The 12,716-nt window shown below is 38.5% G+C and overlaps 1 protein-coding gene and 1 long non-coding RNA gene across 6 annotated transcripts in view; one reads left to right on the forward strand and one right to left on the reverse strand.

The window, feature by feature from the left end:
- Positions 1–12,716, forward strand: part of LOC147379927 (uncharacterized) — a 66,905-nt gene that overhangs the window by 40,977 nt on the left and 13,212 nt on the right. The window lies entirely within an intron of this gene.
- The window catches only part of CFAP91 (cilia and flagella associated protein 91), a 114,016-nt gene continuing 107,817 nt past the window's right edge, over positions 6,518–12,716 (reverse strand). For all 5 annotated transcript variants that reach the window (XM_086404321.1, XM_086404331.1, XM_086404326.1 and 2 more), the window contains one exon: positions 6,518–6,784. The gene's annotated coding sequence lies outside the window, so the exon portion shown is untranslated. The remainder of the gene's footprint in view (positions 6,785–12,716) is intronic.

Consider the following 12,716-nt stretch of genomic DNA (forward strand, 5'->3'; position numbering starts at 1 on the left):
CATCTGTTGAGAAAAAGCTGTTAAATTTCCAACTGTGACTTTAGATTTGTCTTTTTCTTGCGTCAGCTTTGCTTCATGAGTTTTGAAGCTCAGTTATTAGAAGCATAAATAATTAAGATTGCTTTTCTTAATGAATTGATCCTTTATCATTATAAAACATCATATTAAATCTTTGTTAATACTCCTTGCCTTGAAGATTTCTTTACTAACCACAAGAATAGAGCCTCTCTAGTTTCCCTATGCTAAATGTGTTCCTGGTATACTTCTTCCATCTATCTACTCTGATTATTTCTCTTTATACTTAAAGTTCTCTTATCAGTATCAAATAGTTGGGTTTTGCATTTCCGTTTTTTTAAAAATCCACTTTGACAGTGTGTGCTTTTTATTTGGAGTGCTTAATCCACTTGTATTTAATGCATGTTATAGTTGAGTTTGGATTTCCCTGGTGGCTCAGCTGTAAAGAATCTGCCTGAAATGCAGAAGACGTGGATTTGATCCCTGGGACGGGAAGAACCCCTGGAGAGGGAAATGGCGACCCATTCCAGTATTCTTGCCTGGGAAATACTGTGGACAGAAGAGCCTGGTGAGCTACACAGTCCATGGGGTCATAAAAGAGTTGGACATGACTCAGTGACTAAACGACAATAGTTGAGTTTAGGTGTACTATTTTGTGTTGTTGTTGTTTTCTATTTGTCTCACGAGTGTTGTGGTCTTCTATTTTTCCATCCTTTCCCACATCTGGGCTAATTTTCGGTATTCCTGGACACTTAATGATGCATGGAGAACCCGTCTTAACCCTTCTGTGATTTCTATCATTTAATTTCTGGTTGGTCTGCTACTCATCCCAACTGAGACTACATCTTTGGGCTAACACAGCTGTGGGTTTTCCCTGTTCGTTTCTAACCAAGTTCACTAATTCTCATATGAAGTCACAAGATTTCACCCCTACTGCCTACCCTAAATCTCAGTCTTCCAAGTCTGGCACCAAAAGCTGCTGGGTTAGAAGACTACCATTTTGCTGACTGAGCTAGGCGAGGGGTTGGGTGGGGTGGGGTGGGTACTAGACTTAAGCTATTCTTACTTGAATCTTCAGCAGGTTTTCAATTTTTTGTCCATCTTTGGTAGATTTCTACCACCCTAAAATAGATGCTTTTGACAGTTTTGTCCAGTTATATACTTTTTTTTAGTAAAGTGGATTGCTGACCTCTTCTTTCTGTCATAATTGGAAGCTGGCTGTAATTGTTTTAATATAATATATTTAACCTTTATTTAAAATAAAAACAGTGAGAATATCTCTGCATCTTCTCTAAATCCTCTGTTGGAGGTTTTTCAGGTTGTTGAATGCTGTTTGTGCAAGGATAAATGGGGTAAGTCCTTTTCAGGATATAATACAGAGATCCCTTACTCCTTTTATGACTTTCCTGATTTCTTGATAATATTCACCAGTTGAATCATAAAAAGTTAAATATTATTTACTTGAAGTTAATGTTATAAATTAGAATTATGTTCTTAAAAACTCATACCATAAAATACCAGGACATCATAAATGCTTTCCAAAACCACACAAATGTTTGCTTTGGGCTTCCCTGATAGCTCAGTTGGTAAAGAACCTGCCTGCAATGCAGGAGATTCCGGTTTGATTCCTGGGTCAGGAAGATCCACTAGAGGAGGGATAAGCTACCCACTCCAGTATTCTTGGGCTTCCCTTATGGCTCAGCTGTTAAAGAATCTGCCTGAAATATGGGAGACCTGGGTTCGATCCCTGGGTTGGGAAAATCCCCTAGAAAGGGAAAGGCTACCCACGCCAGTATTCTGGCCTAGAGAATTCCATGGACTGTATAATCCATGGGGTCGCAGAGTCAGACACAACTGATTGACTTTCAAGACCTAATACTCACAAACCTTAGGTATGTAGAACTTTATGCTGTAAATGCTTATTGAGAGGTTAGTAATGTGCCAGAGATTATGCCAGACACCAGGATATAAACAGATGAACATATGAGATACAGCTCCTGCCCTTCCCTTCAAAATATCATTGAAACCTGTACTGAAGACCTGTCTTCCATGGTAAATCTCTCTGAATGGTAAATACTTGGGGAGGGACAGTGTCTTTGGGAAAGTCTTTTCCAATTCTAAACCTTGAATGCACATCAGATCACTTAGAAAGATTTTTTTTTAAAGATACCCCGACTTGTTCCTTTTCTAAAGATCTATCTTAAATGGTCTAGAGAGAGGCTGAAGAGCCAATTTTTTTTAAAGGATTCAGATGATTTTAACATGCAGCCACAGTTGAGAACTAGCCCTTGTTCCCAGTTTTCTTAATATTTGATACCTACAATAAAAGATTTTATCTTCTTGGGCTCCAAATCACTGCAGATGGTGACTGCAGTCATAAAATTAAGACACTTGCTCCTTGAAAGAAAAGCTATGACCAACCTAGACAGCATATTAAAAAGCATTACTTTGCCGACAAAGGTCTGTCTAGTCAAAGCTATGGTTTTTTCAGTAGTCATGTATGGATGTCAGAGTTGGACTACAAAGAAAGCTGAGCACTGAAGAATTGATGCTTTTGAAGTGTGGTGTTGGAGAAGACTCTTGAGAGTCCCTTAGACTACAAGGAGATCAAACCAGTCCATTTTAAAGGAAATCAGTCCTGAATATTCATTGGAAGGGCTGGTGCTGAAGCTGAAGCTCCAAAACTTTAGCCACCTGATGCAAAGAACTGACTCCTTAGAAAAACCCTATATTGGGAAAGATAGAAGGCAGGAGAAGGGGATGACAGGATGAGATGGTTTGATGACCTCACCAACTCAATGGACATGAGTTTGAGCAAGCTCCAGGAGATGGTGAAGCACAGGGAAGTCTGGCGTGCTGCAGTGCATGGGGTCACAGAGTTGGATACGACTGAGCAACTGAACTGAATAAAAGATACCTCTTTCAATGGTTTTAGTTTTCTGGGAAATTCTTCTGTCATCTGGTAGTGGGGGATCCCTTACTGTCAACACTTTAAAGATTCTACAGAATATGGGGCACTCACTCCTCCCCCTTCCCCACTTAGGACAGCATATCTGTATTCTCTCTCTCACTCTTCTTCAAGTGAGATGGAGAAACTCATCTGATCGGTTAGAGACTGAAATCTACTGGGTTACTTTCCATGTATGCTTGCTGCGTAAAAGCACTCCAGGTCTTAGTAGATGCAACTCTACTCCCAGGTGGGTACAAGGATCTAGAATCGAGAGGGATGAGAGTTAGTAGTGGGAGCTGCCCTAACCTAACATATACTCAGAATTCAATTGTCTGAGAGCTCTGCACTTCAGGAATTTGGACTCCCCCAAAATTTTGTGCCAACAGTTTCTCATCCCCAAAAGATCCTTTACTCACACTACAAACTGCTTCCTTGCACTGTACCTTGCCTATTTTTAAGCATTTTGAAGAGAGGCAATGCCTTTGTCAAAAAGCACAGGGATTCACTGTAACTAATTATGCTTCCATGCAAAAACCATTTCCTCCCTCAGAAATTAGTTTGTTGTGATTCTACATTACTACTGACTGTACTAGTGTAGCAGCCCTAACCCACTTTATGGCTCCAGCTGTCATGATCACAGGGTTTTAAACACAAGTTTTGCTCATCACTCAGGATATTTTGTTTCCAAGAGCAAAGACTAAGGTGGATGTGTTTCGACTCTAGTCATTAAAAACAGAGTTGCCAGTATCAGGAAAAAGCTTTCCTTTCTTAGTAAATTTCAATTAGCTAATGATAATTTTGTAATATCTTTTAGTTTTTTTCTTGTCTAAACACAAAGCTTAGTTTAGAAGATAATATAAGGATAAAAATTTTTAGAAAATATTCTATTGTAAATTATTTCTGAAAGAGATGGGAATACAAGACCACCTGACCTGCCTCTTGAGAAACCTGTATGCAGGTCAGGAAGCAACAGTTAGAACTGGACATGGAACAACAGACTAGTTCCAAATAGGAAAAGGAGTACGTCAAGGCTGTATATTGTCACCCTGCTTATTTAACTTATATGCAGAGTACATCATGAGAAATGCTGGGCTGGAAGAAGCACAAGCTGGAATCAAGATTGCCGGGAGAAATATCAATAACCTCAGATATGCAGATGACACCACCCTTATGGCAGAAAGTGAAGAGGAACTAAAAAGCCTCTTGATGAAAGTGAAAGAGGAGAGTGAAAAAGTTGGCTTAAAGCTCAACATTCAGAAAACTAAGATCATTTCATCCAGTCCCGTCACTTCATGGGAAATAGATGGGGAAACAGTGGAAACAGTGTCAGACTTTATTTTTGGGGGCTCCCAAATCACTGCAGATGGTGACTGCAGCCATGAAATTAAATGACACTCCTTGGAAGGAAAGTTATGACCAACCTAGACAGCATATTGAAAAGCAGAGACATTACTTTGTCAACAAAGTTCCGAACGTCTAGTCAAGGCTATGGTTTTTCCAGTGGTCATGTATGGATGTGAGAGTTGGACTGTGAAGAAGGCTGAACGCTGAAGAATTGATGCTTTTGAACTGTGGTGTTGGAGAAGATTCTTGAGAGTTCCTTGGACTGCAAGGAGATCCAACCAGTCCATTCTAAAGGAGATCAGCCCTGGGATTTCTTTGGAAGGACTGATGCTAAAGCTGAAACTCCAGTACTTTGGCCACCTCATGCGAAGAGTTGACTTACTGGAAAAGACTCTGATGCTGGGAGGGATTGGAGGCAGGAGAAGGGGACGACAGAGGATGAGATGGCTGGATGGCATCACTGACTCGATGGACATGAGTTTGAGTAAACTCTGGGAGTTGGTGATGGACAGGGAGGCCTGGCGTGCTGCTATTCATGGGGTCACAAAGAGTCGGACACGACTGAGTGACTGAACTTAACTGAAGTTTCATTTTATGTTCTTTATTATAAGCTGCTTTAAATCCTATATTATAAGTAGGTATTGATTTTACAGTTCACTGTGGTATAGCAGGGATGGGCAAACTATGGCTCAGGGACCTAATCTGGCCTGCCAATTTTTGTATAAAAAGCTTATTTTTGGAACACAGCAATGTTCATTCATTTTTTACCCTTTTCTGTCCTAAAATGGCAGAGTTGAGTAGTTGCAACAGAGACCATCTTCCCTGCAAAGTCTAAAAAAGTTACTAACTGGCCCTTGACTGAAAGTCTCATGTTCCCTGCTGTACCACAGTCTTCCGCCCACCTTCTCTCCCATCATCCAACTCATGTCTTCTCAGTTTGTCTTCCTGATTTTTCATTTCAAAAGTGAATAATACCTTTTACCTAGTTAATGTTAGCATTTTTTTTTTAATTTGGCTGCACCAGGTTTAGTTGTGACATGTGGAATCTTTCACTATGGCATGTGAACCTCTTAGTTTTGGCATGTGGGATCTAGTTCCCTGACCAGGAATTGAACTCAGGCCCCCTGCATTGGGAGTGTGGGGTCTTAGCCACTGGACTACCAGGAAAGACCCAGGGTTAGCATTTTTAAAGGAACAAAATAAAATTCAATTGCCGCTTAATTGTGCTACTTTTCTGTTGATCAGTGATCCTCAAGGCAAACAAAACAAAAACATAAAAATGTTGCCCATTTTATTATAAGAATTCTAGTTGCTTGTAGGATTGGTCATTCAGGGCTAACCTCTGTTCTTATTAATCCTTACTTCAGTTTTCTAAGGGGCCATTTCTTTTTGCATCCTATTAAAAACACCAGTCTGAAGCTTTTCTTGTTTCCATAGTAAGATATTTTCTAAGATAGGCTTTTATTCTGTGTTCACATAACATACACTTTCTTTTGTAAGCTCTTTACATGAGTCCCATGTTGATTTTTTTGTTGATGCTTTTGGTTTTTTAATGTTTTTCCTATTTTTTTTTTTTAATATTTATCCATCCATTTGGCTTTAGTTGTGGCACATTGGATCTTTACTTGTGGCATGTGGGATCTAGTTCCCTGACTAGGGATCAAACCCCAGGCCTCCTGTGCTGGGCATGCAGAGTCTTAGTCACTGGACCACCAGCGAAGTCCCTGTTTTTCCTATTTTCTGATCTTTAAATGAGGAGAGATCCATTCAACCCTAACTCTTGTCAGCATGTGGGATGGGCAGATAGGTCTCCAGCAGCACCCTCTCCATGGGTGTTTCATGAATATACTTCTCAGACCTAAAGCTCAATGGTAACTTGACATGACATCGCATGGATATCCTAGGGCTTATTTTTCTGTTTCTCTGTAGACAGTTGTTTGGATTTCCAGTTCTGAGCCAGTGTAAATAGTACTGCTACGGCAGTCTTGTCACACCTGTTAGTGCACGTACTCTGCATTTCTACTGGACAGTGACATGCTGGGTCATGGGGATTGCATATTTTCAACCTTAACAGGTAATGCCAATACACTCTGAACAGCAAACCCAAACCACTTAAGAAATATTCAGTAATATTTTTTTTTTTTTACTGATTTATATTTGACTCAACAAGCTGGTATATCTTTGTAGTGAATGAAACGTTGAAATGAGTCATGAGAAAATTTTCTCTTTAAGTAGAGCATCTAGGAAATACCAGAGAGAATAAAGCTCCTTCATTTGATTGTCATTACTGAAAATCACTTTAAATCATTGGGAGTTCAAAGAAAAGAAATCTGTTTCTTCATGCATCACACACTGACAAGCCCTAAGAGCTGCACATCTGGGAAGAAGGGCAGACAACTGGAATTCTCTACGATGATGATTTGTACAGCTTCTCTTTAAAAAGTTCTCTTTAAAAAGCTTCTCTTTAAAAATAGTCTGTAAAAAAAACACACACACACAAATGTTTATGATTATGTCATCATTTTAGAAACAACCATTAACAGATCAACACATCTGAAAAATTACTGTGATACAATTACAGAGTCCAGACATAGCTCAGTTCTGCTGCTTTTGGGCCCCAAACATTTCCTAACTCACAGGGTCTCAGTTTCTAAATTCTAGCACTTAAAAAAACTCTGCATTAACTGGGTTATAACTGAAAAATTAATACATACACGTTGTAAAAAAAAAATTGAGACTACAAAAGGACAGAAATGTGAGGAAAGTAAGCCTCTTTCCCTTCAGTCTGACCTCCAGTCCTCAGTTTACATGCCCAGCAATAGGTGATTACCAAGATCTTGATCTTTCCAGGATTATTCTGTGTATATGCAGGCATAATACATCTATGTACATGTCTGTATATACACATAGATATTTCTAACTTTTAACTACAGAATATGACACATAAAGCAAAGCATAAAAAAAGTCAATGTGCAACTTAATGAAAAAATGTGTACTACTAATCTCTGTAGATATCACCCAGGTCAAGAAATCCCATAAGCTCCCACTTAGTCCCAATCACAACCCTCTCCTTACCCTCTAAAAATAATCACTATTCTGCAATACAGTAGTTTAGTGCTGATTTTGACCTTGATATAGTCTCATACTGTAGACTTTTCTTAATTTGGCTTTTTTCAATTATTATATTTTTGAGATTCATCCATGTGTTTATATTTAGTTCTTCATTCTTTTTATCTGCTGTAGAATAGGAATTAACAGACTTTGAAGAAAAAGGGCCTGACGGTAAATATTTTAGACTTTATGGGCCAAAATACAAAAGTGCGCATATTATGTAGGTACTAAAATAACAAGAAAGAAAACAAATTCATTGATAAAACTCAAAAGATAGTAATAATAACTGACTACAGGTTTTTTTTTTTTTTTTTTTTGCAATACAAGTCTCCTGAAGAAAAGAATGAAACTCTTATTTAGGGAACACCATTTTGATTAATTGGGGTTCAGAAATTAAAACTGATTACAGATGATCATCTGTTAATGGTGATGGGCAATGAGACTTTCCCCTATTTCAGTTTTGAAACTATTTTTTAGACAAATATATGGTATCACTTATATGTGGAATCTAACAAACAGTACAAATGAACTTATTTACAAAACAGAAACAGACTCACAGACATGGGAAAGAAACTCACCAAAGAGGAAAGGAGCAAAGGAGGGATAAATTAGGAATGTGTGATTAATAGATACACACTACCATGTATAAATAAACAACCAGGATTTACTGTATAGCCAGGGAACTATATTCAGTAGCTTGCAACAACATATAATGGAAAACAATTTTAAACCAAATCTTTTTGCTGTACACCTGAAAGCAACACAATGTGTAAATCAACTGTATTTCAATTTCAGAAAAGTCTTTCACAGATAGGTGCTGGCAATGCTGATCTCAATCCATAAACATAGGATTTAAAAAAAAATACTTTTTGTTTCTTTTTGACTGTGCTGGGTCTTCACTGCTGTGTGGGCTTTTCTCTAGTTTCAGAGAGCAAGGGCTACTCTACTGGTGTGCAGGTTTCTCATCGCAATGGCTTCTCTTGTTGCGGAGAACAGACTCTAGAGCGTGTGGGCTTCAGTAGCTGTGGCACATGGGTTCAGTAGTTTTGGCTCCCAGACTCTAGAGCACAGGCTCAATAATTGTGTATGGGCTTTATCTTCCTGGATCAGAGATGGAACCTGTGTCTCCTACATCAGCAGGCAGATTCCTTATCACTGAGCCACCAGGGAAGCCCCAAGCATATACTTTTAATTGTGCATATTTATTGCCTGGAAGGCACCTATAGAATTCCAATAACTTCTTCTCTTGATATTTAATGCCTTTTAGCACATCATTACAATGTAGATTAATCACTTCCAATTGAAGGTTAGGTGGACATGCTTCCATTGCACACTTAAATATCTTTGAATATGGAAATTTTCTTTGCACTTGTTCCAAGGTCCAAAAAGTCTTCCTGGAATTATAGTTTAAGTTCAGAAAATACATTCACTGCAAATATGCATGGGAATGGAGACCTTCTTATTTTTTTAGCTTTGCCAGCAGGGGAAGTATATAAAGTAGCTTACCATTATTTGTGATTCAGACAATGTTAGTTGCCACTGAAATGACTTTACCATACTATAAATTCTGCATATAAGCTCTGTGTTACTTTGTAATTTTAGGTTGGATTCATTAAAAAAATATTACCAAGTCTGCAGCAAAAGCTGATTCCAAAGTCACTCAGTATTCCATGATAGTGGTTGAGGGTCACTTTCTTTCTTAGAAAAATCTCAATCTTGTTTTGAGTTCAAAAAAATCACACTACAGTGTTACCATTGCTAAGCCATTGAACATCAGAGTCACAGGGCAATTTAAGATATTCCGCTATTTCTGACCAAAGAAAAAATCATGGAACATGGATTCAACAATGATTAAATCCTCAAGACTGAGTAAGGATCACATTAACAAAGCTAGGTGAATAACACATGATAGATTCAAACATTTTTCCATTAGTAAAAGAGTTGTCCACCAAAACCCTAAAGCTCTGGGGGAAAATCGGCATTTGGGGCTCCTCTAGATTCCAATCCATACCTCCCTCCACCCCCAAACAATAGACTCTAAAAGCCTTGCTGGTTTCTGTTTCCCCTAGTAAAGTCTTATGCCTAGATGTTACCAATGTCCCGAGGGGAAAAAAATGGCCAGTGATCACAGATCACTTAGGAAGAACTCTTTCCTGTCTACCCTTTAGTTCATTGAGTCCCCTTTATTTCCACAGCTCTTCCCTGTTTAAAAATGACACTTACAATATATCAATTATTTTTTCTTTTTTTTTCCTAATTTTATTTTTAAACTTTACATAATTGTATTAGTTTTGCCAAATATCAAAATGAATCCGCCACAGGTAATTGTTGCAGCTACCTACTATATCCTTCCCAGCATCAGAAGATGTCTATTTTCTGTTTTAATTTCTGTTAATTTCCTTCCTTTTACTTTTTTTGCATCTAATTTCCTTTTCTAACTTCTAAAAAAGGATACTTAATCTTATTTTCATCTTTTCTGTTCTAATAAATGCCTCTAAGCCTATAAATTTCCTTCTAAGCATCACAGCAGCAGCATTTCACAAATTGGATATTTACATAGCATTTTTGTCATTTTTCAGCTCAAAATATTTTCTAGTTTCTGTTACAATACTTCCTTTGAACAGATTTACATTTGCATTTAATTTCCAAACATATTACAATTATCTTGTCATTAATTTCTAGTTTCATTGCTTTTTTTTTTAATCAGAGGACACACGGGCATGATTTCAACTCTTTGAAATGGCTGATACTTGTTTTATGACACAGTATATAATCAGTTTTTGCAAATGTTTTATGTGTGCTTAAAAATAATATGCATCCTGGAGTTATTGGGTATAGTATTCTAAAATGCCCATTTAAGTTTCTTAACTATGTATCTCAAATCTTCCATTTTTAAATGTTTTTTCCCTCTGCTCAGTACATCAGTCCCTGATACAGGGATACTGATAACATTTCCTAGAATCATGTTGTTGTTCAGTCATGTCTGACTCTTTGCGACCCAGTGCACTATAGCACACCAAGCTTTCTTGTCCTTCACCACCTCCTGGAGCCTGCTCAAACTCATGTCCATTGAGTCAGTGATACCATTGAATCATCTCGTCCTGTCGTCCCCTTCTCCTCCCACCTTCAATCTTTCCCAGCATCAGGGTCTTTGCCAGTGAGTCAGCTCTTTGCATCAGGTGGCCAAAGTATTGGAGCTTCAACTTGAGCATCAGTCCTTCCAATGAATATTCGGGGTTGATTTCTTTTAGGATTGACTGGTTTGATCTCCTTGCAGTCCAAGGGACTCTCAAGAGTCTTCTCCAACACCACACTTAAAAGCATTAATTCTTTGGCACTCAGCCTTCTTTATGGTCCAACTCTCACATCCATACATGACTACTGGAAAAACCATAGCTTTGACTAGACAGACCTTTGTTGGCAAAGTGATGTCTCTGCTTTTTAATATGCTTTCTAGGTTCTCCACATCCTCTCCAACATTTTTTTTTTTTTTTAGGTCTTCATAGAACCATTCAACTTCAGCTTCTTCAGCATTAGTGGTTGGGGCATACTTGGATTACTGTGATACTGAATAGTTTGCCCTGGAAATGAACAGAGATCATTCTGTTGTTTTTGCGATTACACCCAAGTATTGCATTTTGGACTCTTGTTGACTATGAGGGCTACTCCATTTCTTTTAAGGGATTCTTGCCCACAGTAGTAGATGTAATGGTCATTTGAATTAAATACTCACATTCCCATCCATTTTAGTTCACTGATTCCTAAAATGTCGATGTTTACTCTTGCCATCTCTTGTTTGATCACTTCCAATTTACCTTGATTCAGGGACCTAACATTCCGGGTTCCTACACAGTATTGTTCTTTACAGCATTAGACTTTACTTTCACCACCAGACACATCCACAGCTGGGTGCTGTTTCTGCTTTGGCTCAGCCTCTTCATTCCTTCTGGAGCTATTTCTCGGCTCTTCTCCAGTAGCATATTGAGCACCTACAGACCTGGGGAGCTCATCTTTCAGTGTCCTATCTTTTTGCCTTTTCATATTGTTCATGGGGTTATCAGGGCAAGAATGCTGAAGTGGTTTGCCATTCCCTTCTCCAGTGGACCACATTTTGTCAGAACTCTCCACCATGGCCCATCCGTCTTGGGTGGCCCTACACAGCATAGCTTAATGGTTGCATTGAGTTAGAAGGCTGTGATCCATGTGATTAGTTTGGTTAGTTTTCTGTGATTGTGGTTTTCATTCTGTCTGCCCTCTGATGGATGAGGATAAGAGGCTTATAGAAGCTTCCTGATGGGAGGGTCTGGCTGTAGGGAAAACTGGGTCTTGCTCTAGTGGGCAAGGCCATGCTCAGTAAACCTTTAATCCAGTTTTCTGCTATGGGTGGGACTGTGTTCCCTCCCTGTAGTTTCAGTTCAGTTCAGTTCAGTCACTCAGCATGTCCGACTCTTTGCGACCCGTGAATCTCAGCACGCCAGGCCTCCCTGTCCATCACCAACTCCCGGAGTTTACTCAAACTCATGTCCATCGAGTCGGTGATGCCACCCAGCCATCTCATCCTCTGTCATCCCCTTCTCCTCCTGCCCCCAGTCCCTCCCAGCAACCTGTAGTTTGGCCTCCTCCAAAAAAGCCATGTTACTAGATATACTAAAATTGTGAATCACTTTGCCTTCCCAGTGAATTAAACCTGAAGTGTCCCTCTTTTGCTCTAATAAGTGCTTTCTGGCTTAAAACCTTGTTATTAATATAGTTACCTCAGCTTTCTTGTGGATGATGTTTTCATGGTATCTTTTACTCTTTTTGTAACCATTCTGAGTATTTAGACTTAATATATGTCTCATAAAATTTTAGGTATACAACTGAGTCTTTTAAAATTCAGTCTGACAAATTCTGATTTTGAGCATTTAGTCTATCTACATTTAGTGTAATTAATGACAAATCAGTGATAAACACCTATCATTTTATTCAGTGCTTTCTATTGGTTCTGTTTCCTTTTTCCTCTCCTTTCTGCCCTCCTTTTGTATTCAATGTTTTTTGTTTATTCCATTTTCTTCTATTGGTTTAAACGTCACACGTGTTTTCAGTATCCTTTAGGAGTTACCCTAAAGGATACAAAATGTTTCCTTGAGTTATCAGTCATAATATTAGATGATACTTTTATCCTCGTAGACAAAGGTAGGACAATTTAATCCATCTATGCCCTTTTTAACTTACATACTTCTATTGTTGTATAACTGAGTTGCTGCCATTGTTGCTGTTTCTTATTATTGTTGTTATATGCAGTCAATACATATTT

This window comes from Bos grunniens, chromosome 1 (genome assembly GCF_055505025.1).
Source record: "Bos grunniens cultivar Pamir isolate PY7600 chromosome 1, Bosgru_T2T1.0, whole genome shotgun sequence".
Classification (NCBI taxonomy): domain Eukaryota; kingdom Metazoa; phylum Chordata; class Mammalia; order Artiodactyla; family Bovidae; genus Bos; species Bos grunniens.